This window comes from Gymnodraco acuticeps, unplaced genomic scaffold, assembly GCF_902827175.1.
Source record: "Gymnodraco acuticeps unplaced genomic scaffold, fGymAcu1.1, whole genome shotgun sequence".
NCBI lineage: Eukaryota > Metazoa > Chordata > Actinopteri > Perciformes > Bathydraconidae > Gymnodraco > Gymnodraco acuticeps.
In genome coordinates, this window is record NW_022990928.1 from 498,104 (window position 1) to 511,890 (window position 13,787).

Genomic DNA, 13,787 nt, shown 5'->3' on the forward strand with positions numbered 1-13,787 from the left:
GTACAGCTCTCAATGGAGTCACTCCTGTACTGGGCATTGCTATGTCTGCCTTGACCCCGCATGTACCCGGGGAGAGTTTAAACCCATCTTTTGTAAAGACTGCAACAAAACATGCCGTACAGTCGGCTGTCATTCTCGACATAAAGAGCAGAAACAGAGATCAACAGACATTGCCAGTAACTGTGATTTACACAAAGTGTACATAGGAGTGCTGCCTAAAGAGACAGAACACAATGACAACATTGTGTTTTATGATTTTGAAACAATGGCGGGGGCAGATGGGGTACATATACCTTTCTTGGTTTGTACAAAAACCTTGGGGGGTGAAATTTGGGTCGGCGAGGGAATCGACTGTGCACGGCAGTTTCTGGCACACTTTAGACGCCCAAAGTTCAAGAATACAACATTCATCGCTCACAATGCTAAGGGTTTTGACAGCTATTTCATTATCAACGCAATGGTTGCACAGGGGCTAAAGCCCCCGTTAACAATGCAGGGAAGTAAAGTGCTCTCTTTTACTGACGAGGATTTCGGGCACAGGTACAAGACTCACTGTCTTATCTGTCTATGCGTTTAGCAGACATGCCAAAAGCTTTGGGATTTGGAAATAAAATCAAGGGGTACTTCCCTCACGGTTTCAGCTCCAAGGCTAACCTGAGTTATATAGGCCCTTATCCACCCGCACACTGTTATGGGGTTGAACGCATGACAACTGGTGAAAAGAGTGACTTTTTCACGTGGTATGAGACGGTACGCCAGGGCACTTTTGACTTTCGAGAGCAGGCATTGCTTTACTGCAAAAACGATGTGGACATTCTTGCCCAGGGGGCCACATTATTTCGGAAAGGTTTTCTCAGGGAGACAGGAGTTGATCCTTTTAGTCGCGCGACTATAGCTTCTGCCTGTATGAAAGTTTTTACCACAAAATTTCTATCGCCTAAAACCCTAGCAATTCCCCCACCCGACGACTACCGCCGTGAAAACAAGACGTACTCAGACGCAGGTATTCAGTGGCTGGAGTGGGTAGCTCAGACTGAAGGTGTTTTTATTCAACATGCGTTGAATGAAGGAGAGAAACGAGTGGGACGTTTCGTCGTAGACGGGTTTGCCGAAGTTACCGGGGAAAAGATTGTCTGGGAATTTCTTGGTTGTTTCTATGCCCTCTTGCTATAAGGGGCATGAGAAAAATCCATTGATAGGTGACACATTTGAGCATCTCCATGCTGCTAGTGAGGCAAAACTGCATGAGCTAGAGTCTGTTCACGGGGCCAAAGTGAACGTTATGCGTGAGCATACATGGGTTGAGATGAAAAAATCCAATCAAGATTTGAAGGCTTTCCTCAGGGTATACAATGCACCAGAACCGCTGACCCCCCGCGATGCTTTATACGGGGGAAGGACATGTGCAGTAAAGTTGAGGCACACAGCAGCGGCAGATGAATTGGTTCATTATTGTGATTTCACCTCACTCTACCCTTTTGTAAACCACCAATATCCACTTGGACACCCTCAGATCATATTCCGAGATTTCAAGGACCCTCGCAGTTATTTCGGGTTAATCAAAGCCACAGTAGAACCTCCTAGGGGTCTATACTTTCCTGTCCTGCCCTACCGAACTGCAGCTGGTAAACTGGTGTTCACTCTATGCCGCACATGCGCTGAGCTTAACAACCAACAGGGGCCCTGCATGCATAGCAAAGAGGAAAGAGCATTAACAGGGGTTTGGGTGACCCCAGAATTCACCAAAGCCCTGGACATGGGGTACAAGATGACTCAGATCACAGAGGTGTGGCATTTTGAGAAGAAAAGTGACAGCATTTTTGTAGACTATATAGACACATTTTTTAAGGGTAAACAAGAAGCATCAGGCTACCCTTCAGAGGCCTCAGATGATGAGAGCAGACAAAAGTATGTGGCAGACTATCATGCTAAGCAGGGCATCTTGCTGGATGCAGATAAAATAAAATAAAATCCAGCCAAAAGACAAGTGGCAAAACTATGTCTCAACAGTTTCTGGGGTAAATTTGCCCAGAGAAGCAATCTGACTCAGACTAAGATTGTGACCAAAGCCGAAGAATTTCTTAACCTCTTGTTTTCAGCTAAACATAAGGTTACGTATTTCTCATTCCTCAACCCCCAAACGGCTCTAGTTCAGTGGTGCTACGGTGAAAATTGTTACTCTACTCCCAACAAGGTGGATAACATATTCATCGCCGCCTTTACCACAGCGTATGCCAGGCTGAAACTGTACAGTGAATTGGAGAAATTACAGCGCAGAGTATTCTACTATGACACAGATAGCATAATATATGTGACAAGACAAGGAGAGAGTCCCCTACCGATGGGGATCTATCTGGGAGACCTGACAGACGAGCTGGGGGGCGATACGATTAAAGAGTTTGTTTCAGCAGGCCCTAAAAGTTATGCTTATCAGACCAAAAATAAAAAAAAATTGTGATGCGCGTGAAAGGCATCACATAAACGCACGAATGTTGCAAACGAGTGAACTTTGACAGTCTGGCCGACCTGGTGGAGGGCTACGTTCAAAACTCTGAGAGGGGGAGGGTAATTGAGGTCCCTCAGCACAGTATTGTGAGGAATAAAGAGGTTTTCGCTTTGAGAAATGTGTCATTCACCAAAAAGTTCCGAGTTGTGTTTGACAAGAGACGTTTGTTAGCAGGGGGAAATACTTTGCCTTTTGGGTATTGAGAAAATAATTGACGACATGTTTTCACCAAGTCAAATTGATTTTGACCCCCGACTGCGTGTTCCTTTTTCCTGTCTAGTAGTGGGCCCTAGTGGTTGTGGGAAAACTTTTTTTGTCAAGAATGTATTGCAAAATTGTATTCATGTAATGGATGTACAGCCTCAAAATATTGTGTGGATTTATACTTCTTTCCAATATGCTGAACTGCAGGAAAATAATAAAAATATGAAGTTCGTCAAGGGTCTGCCTGAATCATTTGAAGATGAATCGCTATTTCCTCCTGATCAAAGTCATTTGATTATATTAGACGATGTTATATTTCAGGCCTCTGAGCATCCGGAAGTAGTCAGACTTTTCACCCAATACCGTCATCATAGAAACATGAGCGTTATCATGCTTACCCAAAATGTTTTTCACCAGGGAAAAAACAGTCGCACAATTAGTTTAAATACTACTTACATGGTCTTGTTTAAAAACCCCAGAGACAGATTACAAATGAACATACTTGCTCAACAAATACACCCGGGTAATAAATCATTTTTCCTACAAAGTTTTGAAGACGCCACCACGGAACCTCATGGTTACTTAATCTTAGACATGACCCCCACCTGTCCAGACATCTACAGGCTTAGATCGGGAGCACTACCTAATCAATGGCTAGTTGTTTATGTACCAAAAACGAAGACTTGAGAAAAAACAGTATGTCGGCCCGTTTAAAAAGAAACATGCCTCTGCTGAGGGCCTTATGTCAAGCCCCGCCTTCAAAGCGCAAGGATATTCTCGAGAACTGCTCCACGGATTTTCTTCAATCACTCTGTGAACTGTCTCTAAATCTTTTAAAAGGTAATATCCCCCTGTCAGGCATTCAGTATAAGAAGCTTAAGAAGCAAAATACATTTTTCAAACTCTTGGCCAATAAAAAGACCAACTTAAAAACTAAATTCAAGGCCTTAAGAAAGCAATCTGGAGGTTTTCTTCTGCCGCTACTCGGTGCGTTGATCCCTATTTTAGGACAACTTTTAGGAGGGCTCGCTCGATCATGAGTCAAAAGATGTTTCTGCTAACACCTCACCAGTTTAATCAGCTCAATCAGAATGGTGTAACTAACCCTCACAGTAAGGAAACAATTAGACGCACTGCCGAAGATGTTCTGGATGAAAAAATGAGAGCAACCCTAAAGAAGCCAGTGTAGTAGAGGACAGTGAAAAAGTCTTATAATGACCTTGCTTCCCACTCAAACAGAAGTGTTAACATTAACAACACCGCTTCTCGGTATTGTCTGCTTGATCGTTTGTATTCGAGGCTAACACTTGCTTGCATTAATTATGTTTATTTTCATTTATGTTCAGTTAACCTGTTGAACCCCATCCCTGTTTTTCAGGTCTCAGGCTCGAAAATGACATTTCCAGAACAAATTACCATAACTACACTTCTAAAAGGGGAAAATTAATAATGTTTTTTCTCAAAGTAATGATAAACCTTTGAGTTGGATGTAGAAAAGTCAGAATCAATATAGATGTTTTTTTATTTTAAAGAAAATTCAGATTGAACATAGTAAAAAAACTGTACATTTTCATTTTAATGCCATTGAACACGACTTTTGATCAGAATAACAGCTAAGGTGAGCATATCTCCGTGTTTTGCTACCTAAAGCTACGTCGTGTGTTATCTGTATTTGCTTCCCCTGTCACGAGTTCTGATTGCTCAGTGATGATCCTTATATTTCTATAATTTGTGGACTCTCAGGATGTTAGCTTGTTTGTGCAGATCCAATAAGTATATCGATCGGTATAGCTAGAGTTCTGTGCTAACAGCCTTAAGATTTTTTCGCTCGTGGCTAATTCAGAGGCTTCTTTAGGGGGCCAAGTTCTGACTTTAACATCCCTCTTTGACTGCCTGTAGTATCTGGCAGGCAACCAATAAAGCTCGTATTGGGAAAAATATGCCTTTCCCCTTAATCTCTGGATTGTTTGCACAGAGGGCAAGTCCTTTCAGATAACTGCTGCAATGGTAAAACTATATAATTCAATCATGAGAGACGTGATGTATGAAATACATGTTTAATACCGGACACGTGGTATAGAAAATTATGATTGACAGATTACAACAATGAATCAACTGATGTTTGGAGATTAGGCCCCGGTTTGTAGGATATCATTCAGGAGGGGAAAACCGCTCCGATGAACCCCCCGGGGTCTAGACACTGGTGGTGGTGATAATGGTTCGGTCTGGTCTGGAGGAAGAAGGATTAGCTTGGCCCTGAATTAGGAGACAGGAGGCGAAGGGGTGGAAGCGGGTTGTGCGTTGACACCTGAAATGACAACTGACAGAGAGGGAAGAGCAGATTTAAAGGGTTTAGCACAGGGGTACTCAAATACAAATCTTAAAGGTCCAAAATAAATGTTTCAATAAGACAAAGGTCCGTTTATTACGGTCATTCAAACTTTTAAACAATTGCAACAAGATTCTTAACACGAGGTTACAAAAACAAAATTAATCTGTATGCAGCAGTTTTCATTGTTATTGTGTCTGTGCTTGACCCCTCAGAGTCGCAGTGTAAGAGCTGCACAGTTATGAATAAAGGCAGCTGCACCCTCTTTCATTCAGCATTCCCATTATTGCTTTATAAATGTCTTGCCCTCCACTGAGGTTCGTCAGGCCCAACACATCTTCAACAAACTCCCCCTTTGCCTCATCATAAAAACTCACAAACACCAGCAACTGAGCATTGTCAGTGGTGTCAGTGGACTCACCCACAGCTAAGGAAATGCACTGTGCATTTTTTATTCCATCACAAAGGTGATGAATCAAATCACCAGCCAGTATTTATGTTCTTCTGGTTGCTGTGGAATCTGAGAGGGGGATTTGCTTGATTTGACCTGTTATTTCCTCTTTTCGTTTGCCTTCAACATGGTCTCCATCACTTCAGTCATGCATTCTTTTATACTTCAGTTATTATCCAGTGGAAAGTCCTTACCTACTGGCCTAGTTCAATCAAAGTGGTTACTTTTTTTTTGGCTGGGCAGTGTAGTTTTACACACCGTCTTATTTGACTTTCTCAGGACTTAAAACAGTTTTTTGGGGGCAGACCCCCTCAAAGAAAAAAATATATTTACACACGTAAGGTCATCATCTTAATAGTTTTGTATGCTCATCCGTGAGCAGAGCATCAAGTTGACATGTCTATTACAGCTGAATGCGGCGATTACCATTTTGTTCAGCAAAACGCCTCACAAACGTATTAAGATCAACAGCTTTAGTGCGTTTTGATTCAATGCTGAGTACAGCCAAACTGACAGTCTCTTCTCTGTCAGTGTAGACCGCAAATACCTCATTCCTTCAGTGCTTGGGTCCGAATGCTTCTCGTTTTGCGCCGTCCAGTTCAAAATGAAATCGCCGCCAATCGTATGTCCACGCTCGCGCCAGGACCGGGGTTACATGACGTGCATCTTGTGCTGCATTCACTTGCACTCGGACATTAGAGACTTTCTCTCATAAATGTCCGATGAGCCACAACTTTTCTTTCAAAACAAAGCTGCCAACTGGGGTGGCAAGGCCTATTTTTAGGGTGTCAGTTGCCACCCCGGTAGGTGAAACTAGGCTACTAGCTACAGTACAGATGGAACTAGATGAGCTGTTAACTCTCGCTCTGAATCTTTTTTTTTTTTAATTCTCGCTCTGACTTAGACAGGTTGAAAGAGACACACACATTTTTCCCACTCGCATTCCGCGAAGACCCGCCCTACTGTGCCTCTGATTCGCAGATTGTTTGGGGGGAAAAAACGCTGACTGGATGCTGAATGTGATTGGACCAAAGCGTTGACACACACAGGTGGAACACAGTGGAACAGTCAGACATGCAGAGCGCTGTTTGCAGTGGACATAGCGGAGAATTTTGACTCGTTGCGAATGCGTTGTGGCGATGTCTCACATATAATACAGAGAGATAATACATATGAAAAGTATAATTTGCTCAGAGTCCGGAGACAGTGGTGGTTCGGTCCGGATCCGGACCGGAGTCCGTAGTTTGAGGATGCCTGGTTTAGCAGGTGCAATGATTGCTAGCTGGGGAGTACCGCCCCTGATTACTTAATGGGAGAAGAGCTTGCAGTGACGTGTAACACCAGGGGGTATGGTCTTCCTTCTTGAACTTGCGCTAAGCTTCATTTCAATCATGAGAGACGTGATGTATGAAATACATGTTTAATACCGGACACGTGGTATAGAAAATTATGATTGACAGATTACAACAATGAATCAACTGATGTTTGGAGATTAGGCCCCGGTTTGTAGGATATCATTCAGGAGGGGAAAACCGCTCCGATGAACCCCCAAAGAGAAGAGAAGTAAGAAGTGCTGAGATGTGAAGCATTTCTTACCTTGCTGGCTGATTGAGGAGATCTGTGGATGAAATGAGATAACACAGGGACATGATGAGATTGTCGGAATAACTGTAGGGTTAATGTGAACGCCAACCATGCTTAGCGCCTGCATGTTGGATTAGACGATGCTGACCCACTGGCCGCAACCTGCACGCGCAGGGTTAAACATGACGCTGACCCACCGGCCGCAACCTGCACGCGCAGGGTTAAACATGACGCTGACCCGCTGGCCGCAACCTGTACACACAGGGTTAAACAAAAGCTGACCCATAGGCCGCAACCTGTACACACAGGGTTAAACAAAATGCTGACCCATAGGCCGCAACCTGTACACACAGGGTTAAACAAATGCTGACCCATAGGCTGCAACCTGCACACGCAGGGTTAAACAAATGCTGACCCATAGGCCGCAACCTGTACACACAGGGTTAAACAAATGCTGACCCATAGGCCGCAACCTGCACACACAGGGTTAAACAAATGCTGACCCATAGGCCGCAACCTGTACACACAGGGTTAAACATGACACTGACCTACTCGCCCTGCACGTGCAGGGTTTAAACATAATGCGGACCCACTGGCCGCAACCTGCGCGGCAGGATTCAATACGAGCGAACCTGAAGGTCACGACGATATGAAGTGTTTAAACATGAACACGGTGACACGTACATGTGCTGACTTGCTAAGACCACCACCAGTTGTATGTATAAATACCGTTTAGTGTTCGGACCTTGGATGGCCAGCACGCACGGATGTCCGGGCGAATGTGGGATATGAAGGCGGAGGAGGACCACCGTCCGAGTTGGCAGGGAGGAGGGAGATATGCCTTGAATGGCTGCACCTGTCTGAACGAAAGCCCTGATATGCTATTAGACGCCACCACCAGTTATATGCATATTTACCATAGGTAAACTGAAGAGATCTTGATTGGCGGCACGAGCCGATGTCCGGTGAAGAGGGAGATGTAGACGATATAATGCCCGAGAGCTGTTAGCTTGAGTACGGTGATGCATGAATATCGTAACCTGGTTTACCACGAGCCAAGTGAGCATGAACCCGAGAATATGAATGAAGTGCCGGATGCACGCAGAAAAGACGTACACTTAGTTAAATACTGAGACATGACCCATGATATAGTATATCTTAATTAGCGTTAAGTGTGCCGGGATGAGTCATAGATGCTGAGCTGATTGAGTGATTAAGACTGTCTTCTATCATCTGAAGTGAGGATGATGGAGGGACGCTAGTGTTAGATCCAGCAAGTGTGATAATAAATGTGTAGAAATAGTGGAAATCTGATGATCTCATGCAGATATCCCCCCCAAAACGGAGGATGTGCAGTGCACGTCCTTAAGTCGGGGAAAACACGGTCGTCGTGAGGCCGGCGGATGCCACGTCCAGGAAACGGGAGATGATGCGTGCCGAAGAATCCGCATGCAAAGTACGGTTGCCCGGTGAGGAAGAGCAACTGTCGTTGAAGACGTTTATGTGGATGCACGCAGTTGGTTAGAGGAACGATAATACCATGAGCTTGATGTGATGGCTAGGAACTCCGGTGTGAGACTGGGCCTGTAGTTCCTCATGATTAGGAACGCTGTGCTCCTGGAGGAGTCTCTTCTGTTTCTTCTTCTCTTTTCCCAGTTGAGCGGAGTTGTAGTTTAGTAATGTTGTATTTGAACGCTAGATGCGTGAAGGCAACGCATTAGGAGATCTCCCTGAGCAGTGGGGTGATTTGAACTGGGGAGAGACGCTATTAATATTATTACCCGAATAGCCGGTGCACGCATAGTTTCTCCTACTTGACTTAAGGCTGAAAGAGTTCCGCTGAACGATGATGGGAACATTAAAGCTCGTCGTAATATCTGCTTTGAAGAGCCAGCCTTGGCCTGCACGCTATTAGATTACATTATCTCCGTGCGTAGAAAGGGGGGAACATTGACCTTGTCATCGAGATTGCCCTGAGCATTTACCGAATTGTATTAAGTAATCTGTCGACAGCTGTAAACAGAAAAGCTGAAATTGAAACTAATAAATACTCAGTTACCTCTAATCATTAACCGAGTTTGTATAATGTAGTTACTCTGTGTGTTGCTTCTAGCATACATAACATCTGACGTGGGAACTTTACTCGTGAATGGAGCTACGGAGCTGCTAGAAAGACAGTGGAACCCGGTGCATTCCTCCGTCTGGATGTGGAGCACTTTTGCTAAATGTTTAGACAAAGTGCTCGTGTTACGCCCTTGCATGATAAACTCTTATTGCACTTTGGCAACGAGCATTCTCCACGTCGAAGCGGGTGAAATTAACCACGCCTCAGAGCGTGTTCTCTCCGCCACCTCCGCAGTGTGCTCCGCTGCATGTAGCAGCTGTGTGTGTAAACTGCCCCGTCCCCTCGCGATGGGGGGAGAGAGATCTCATCTGATCGAAAATACATCATAGGCGCATTTGTTTGTCCTTTGCATATTAGAACGAGTTGTGACACTAGACTGCGATATGTTTTTTTTTTTTTGTAGCAATAAACATGACATGTATTTATAAATGTCTCCGGTACTGATAAAAAGACCAATAACGTTGGAGCTTACGCACGTAAACACACTGCTGACGTCACAATGAATCGACGACTGAATTAGTTGCAACTAATTTGGTAATCGATTTGATCGATTAGTCGATTAGTTGTTGCACCCTTAGTCGCTGCAACTCTGACTACTTTTACATCCAGGCTGAAGACTTTTCTTTTGTCGCTGCTTTTAATTGAACTATTCATATCTTAGACTGCACTGTACTTTGATCCATGTACTTTTTCTTTTAATGTTTATTAGCTTCCTTTTAAATGACTGATTTTAAATGCCATTTCTTAATGTCTTTCATTTTTTAAAGCAATTTGAATTGCCTTGTATTGAAAGTGCTATATAAATAAACTTGCCTTGCTGCCAAGGAGATGTTGTTGTCGCAGATCTAGCCGTTGGTGCACCAAGAAACGGAATATTCTTAGTGGAGAAGAAAAAGAGAAAACCGATCATTTAGTCAATAATCATTAAATTAATATTGGGAGTGAATTCCTAATTTATTTAGTATCTGGTCATAAACAGGATAATGTGCAGCGACTTGTTCATTGAGGAAAAGAAGCCCTACGAAACGCCATTCATTTCAGGAAACGCTGTGTTGAAGCTTGAACCTGCGTTTAGTTACTGAGCATTGTAATGAGTAATTACCCGACTGCATTAGTAATGCAAGTAATACGTTACTGAAACTCCATACTGTAGCACGTTACCCCCAACACTGCCTGAAGCTCACCTTAACCCTGGCTAGAGGTAGCAATGCATAGTGTTGAACTTCCTGTCGGCTCCCAGACCGTAGTCGAGGAAACGGGGGGGCGGGGTGACTCTCTGTCCTCTCCCAGGGCAGAAGCAACACGCTTCTGGTTCAATAACTCATTTTATCGGAAAGACTGGAGAGAGGCGAGCTCTTCTTGGGAGGTCGTTGCATTATTTAGCTCTCCTGTTTCGCAAGATAGATTTCGCAAGATCACAGACCTTCCTTTTTTCTGCTGCCTCGTTTATTTCTAGAAAACATGTATCCCGCTCGCTCATACCATGCCCATGCACGCATGCACACGCCACACCCCTCTCTTAAGGGTAGCGATCTCACTCTGCATGACCCAAATGTCGTAACAATATACGAAACATCTCGTGAATTTGTTGCAACTGCCTTTGCCAACGTTACCCTGACGCCTGTTGAAGTGAGCGCAGGAGGAATAGCTTCAATGGGATAGCTTAAGCCCTGCCTGCCTGCAGGAGGGGTTGTAGTTGAAGCCAGAATGGGTAAAACTCCGCATGTGATGAGGACCCGTTCCGCGTGAAGCCGGAAGCGCCGCATTAGGCGGCCCTGATGCCAGTGATGCCTTCTCAAGAGACTGAAGCGTACGTCAGTTGTTTGCGTGAAGTAGCCATACCCATTAGGCCGGAGGAACTTCCATGGAGCCCGATTTCCTTGTCTTTTCCTCCCGCGTCCGGGCTTGCGGGACGGCCGGCTGACCCGCTACCCGACTGGGGAACGCCGCCTGTAGCTTAATCCGCGATACTGCGGAGCTGATGAATAAATGCCTGGAGCTGGAACGAAGCCCTCAGCTGGGACAAAGCCCTGCTGCTGCTTGGCTTAACCATGAACACCGTGACGCGTACACTTGTGCGTTGACACCTGAAATGACAACTGACAGAGAGGGAAGAGCAGATTTAAAGGGTTTAGCAGGTGCAATGATTGCTAGCTGGGGAGTACCGCCCCTGATTACTTAATGGGAGAAGAGCTTGCAGTGACGTGTAACACCAGGGGGTATGGTCTTCCTTCTTGAACTTGCGCTAAGCTTCATTACTTTATCTGTAAGTTTAATATTTATGCCCTGTACAATTATCTTGTTAAGAAAGTACAGTTATCTTGTTAAGAAAGTTCCTCACTATAATTGTGTGCATCATTGAGGGTCAAACTAAAATGTTGAATCTGTTCCCTTGATGTCATGGGCTGGAACATGCATGTGAAGGTAGCAACAATAGGGACTCATTCATCAAAGCGTTTCTTCTTGGTTATTCCTGGTGTTTAAACCCAAATACACTAACTTTTTGTCATAGATTAGAAAATAACCAAATCAAAATAAATGATAACAAATACTGAGACCGCTTAGAGACATCATTCAAATGTCCAATACTGCCCAAAACCCAAAAATTCCATTCCATTAAAAATGAAACATGCATTCATATTCAACCCTTGTATGGTGTTCATATTTTAGTTACTCAGCCAGTGTTCGTGGGTCTGGTGGACCCGCTGCCTTTTTGGGCTTCAATTCAACACAATCAAACTATTTTATGTTAAAATACTCAACAGATGTTTACTTCATCCCTATTACAAGCAATATAAACAGCATATGGTTAATATTTGCCCTTTTACATTTGTTACATCACATTAATGAATTAAAGTGCTACTTGTTTTTTTGCCCACTGACCTGCTGGTCCTGTGGCTCGAATTTTTTTGTAACTAGCTGATAATCTCATCCTCTTCTTCAAAGTCACTGTCAGACTCAGAATTCTATGAAATGGGATCCTCTTATTCTGAAGCCTCAAATGGTTCTCTCTCTTCCAGAATAATTTGCAAGGCCCTCTGAGCAGAGAATCTTTTGGCCATCTTGATCAGTTGTGATAAGGACCCAAACTGGCAAAGCTTTACTTATTGTGTCTTGCCCACAGTGGATGGTCATTGAAAATGTGTTCTGATATATGTTCTTCACAGAAAATTAGCCAAAGCCATTGAGTGGGGGTTTGAAAAAATAATTTATCATATCATTTTTCTTTAGATAAATAATGAGGTCCCACAGACCCAAATACCATACAAGGGTTAATATAAGATAACGCATTCGTTCCCATTTGCACTTTATGAATTGCTCCATTTAGTCTGAATTTATTTTTATATAATTCCTACTTATACGTTGCAACACTTATTGTAAATGGTCTACTTATCATGTTGATGCGCTACTGACAAATTCCACAACTAACTCTATCAATATTCTGCGACTCATTTCTACCTGCTAAAATAGAAAAACATATTGTTGTATAATTTTACTGTCAATCCACTCTGAGCACCTCCAGGGTTTAGCTCTGGGTCTCCTTTGATGTGGACAGGCACAAATAGAATACAGGTCTTTCCACATGTGTTTTGCTATTTTTTATCAAAAACGTACAAAACATACAACCCTTATCTACTGTACTACACACAATTGTGTCCCACCCCCTCCAGGACAGCTGTCCTCATTGTGCAGCTCCTTCAGCGACAGGCTGCTTGCTGCACCCCCACTGTCTCACGGAGAGATACCGCAGGTCCTTCCTTCCTGCAGCGACACCCCTTGCTGTTAAATACCAACCAACTATGTGCAATATGTGCTATATGTGCAATATATATATACATTCTGTTAATAACTGTGCAATATATATATGGCTGCTAAATCCTAAGAACTGTTACAGGATGTGTATTTTGTAAATTGTGTAACTTTTAATTTTTTTTATTATATTTTTTATTATTTCATAAAACATTTTAAAATGTTTTCACTTTAATACTTTTTAATGCATGTAACATATTTAACATATGTAACATTAAGCTGTCTGTTGCTCTTTTTCTGCTGTAACAACGTACATTTCCCCCTCTGTGGTGTATTCTGATTCTGATTCTGGCAGCCATCGTATCACAAGTCTTGACTTTCTGTGCCCTTCCTATCTCATAATAAAAGGGTTAACAGTGGTAATAAATGAATTTAGCTGTGTAGGAAACGTGAGCATTCTGTTAGTTGATGATTCGCAAAGGCAAAGTGCTGTGTAGCCGTGTGTGTATCTATCATTCTGCCAGCCAGCTAGTGTCGAAGATCAAGTGGCTTGCAGTAATTGGTCCAGTTATTTTTGATGTGAACTTCCAGCATGTTTGGTAATGTATCAAACAGGGCTCCTGACATTTCAAAGTACATCATCTGATTATATTCTCCTGCTCCAGTTTCAGCCTCTGAAACTCCTCCTTCTTTTGACAATTTTTCCTTCCCCACAAATGAGGACATAATCACAGCTTGAGGCCTGCATGTCATTTCTGAATGACATTTTCTTGTAGGGAATACAAAATAAATTGCATCAGCCTGTCAAGGTTATATTAACCATTGTTTGGAGACCATT

General features: G+C 43.3%; 1 pseudogene; it reads right to left on the reverse strand.

The window, feature by feature from the left end:
* Window positions 1-993: 993 nt before the first annotated feature.
* Window positions 994-13,787, reverse strand: part of LOC117558148 — a 50,355-nt pseudogene continuing 37,561 nt past the window's right edge.